General features: G+C 47.9%; 1 pseudogene; it reads left to right on the top strand.

Moving 5' to 3' along the window:
• Positions 1-449: 449 nt before the first annotated feature.
• LOC113266780 (40S ribosomal protein SA-like) lies at positions 450-1,305 on the top strand (annotated as a pseudogene).
• The last annotated feature ends 206 nt before the right edge of the window (positions 1,306-1,511 follow it).

Raw genomic sequence — 1,511 nt, 5'->3', positions numbered from 1 at the left:
AACAGAGCCCCCTCTGGCCCACCATGGACAAGAAGCATTAGTGAGAAGTAAAATCTGTTTATTTTAAGCCACTGGATTTGGGGCTTGTTTGTTACTGCAGCATAACCCAGCTCACTCTGATAGATACCACATCTCTTCCTGAGACTTACTCATTTCCAGCACTGCTTCTCAAACTTTAATGGACACTCTAATAACTGGAGATACCATTAAAATGTAGATCCTGGTTCAGCAGATCTGGAGTGAGGCCCAAGACACTATATTTCTAACAATCTCCCAATCCCAGGTGATGTGGATGCCGCTGGTTCACACTTCCGGGACTGCAAGAATCTAAAACTTCACTGCACGAGAGGACAGCAAATAGCTATATATGGCGTTACCGCACTACCCAGGGAGGAGTCCATATGGTGTTGTTTTGCATTCCCATTGTAACTTAAAGGGAAACTTTCACCATGTCCGGAACGCTTGATGTCCTGCAAATGAAGGAAGAGGATGTCCTCAAAATTCCTTGCAGCAGGAACCCACTTAGGTGGCAGCAACCTTGACTTGCAAATGGAACAGTACATCTGCAGAAGGAAAAGTGATGGTATCTACATCATAAATCTGAAAAGAACCTTGGAGAAGCTTCTGCCGGCAGCTCATGCCATTGTTCCCATTAAAAACCCAGCCGATGTCAGTGTCATACCGTCCGGGAATACTGGCCAGTGAGCTGTACTGACGTTTGCTGCTGCTACTGGAGCCACTCCTATCGCTGGATGCTTCACTCCTGGAACCTTACTAACCAGATCCTGGCAGCCTTCCGAGAGCCAAGACTTCTGGTGATTACTGATCCCAGGGCTGACCACCAGCCTCTCACGGAGACATGTTAACCTGCCTACCACTGCTCTGTGTAACACAGACTCTCCTCTGTGCTCTGTGGACATTGCCATCCCTTGTGACAACAAGGGAGCTCACTCAGTGGGTCTGATGTGGTGGATGCTGGCCGGGGAAGTTCTGCGCTTGCGCGGCACCACTTCCCATGAAGACCCCTGGGAGGTCAGGCCTCATCTCTACTTCCACAGAGATCCTGAAGAGACTGAAAAGAAAGAGCAGGCCTCTGCTGAAAAGGCCGTGACCAAGGAGGAATTTCAGGGTGAAGGGACTGCTCCAGCTCCTGAAGTTGCAGACTGGTCTGAAGGCCTCCTCGTACTTTCTGTGCTGAGTTAGCAGTTTCCTGCTGAAGACTGGGGCGCTCAGCCGGCCACTAAAGACTGGTCCGCAGCTCCCATGGCTCAGGCCACTGAATAGGTAGGAACAACCACTGAGTGATCTTAAGCTGCTCATCCACAAAGGCAAACAAATGGAAATAAGGTTGATGGAAAATAAACAGTTTCTCAACAAAAAAAAAAGAAAGAAAGAAAAAAAGCTACAAATGGCTACTTCAATTTAAGTCAACTAAAATTAAATATTCAGTTTCACAGTCATACCAGCTACCTTTCAAGTGCTCAAAAGCTCCATGAGGCCAGTGGGCTACT

This window comes from Ursus arctos, unplaced genomic scaffold (genome assembly GCF_023065955.2).
Source record: "Ursus arctos isolate Adak ecotype North America unplaced genomic scaffold, UrsArc2.0 scaffold_9, whole genome shotgun sequence".
Lineage (NCBI taxonomy): Eukaryota > Metazoa > Chordata > Mammalia > Carnivora > Ursidae > Ursus > Ursus arctos.
Note: the sequence above shows the minus strand (reverse complement) of the source record. Positions and strands in the feature narration are given on the sequence as shown.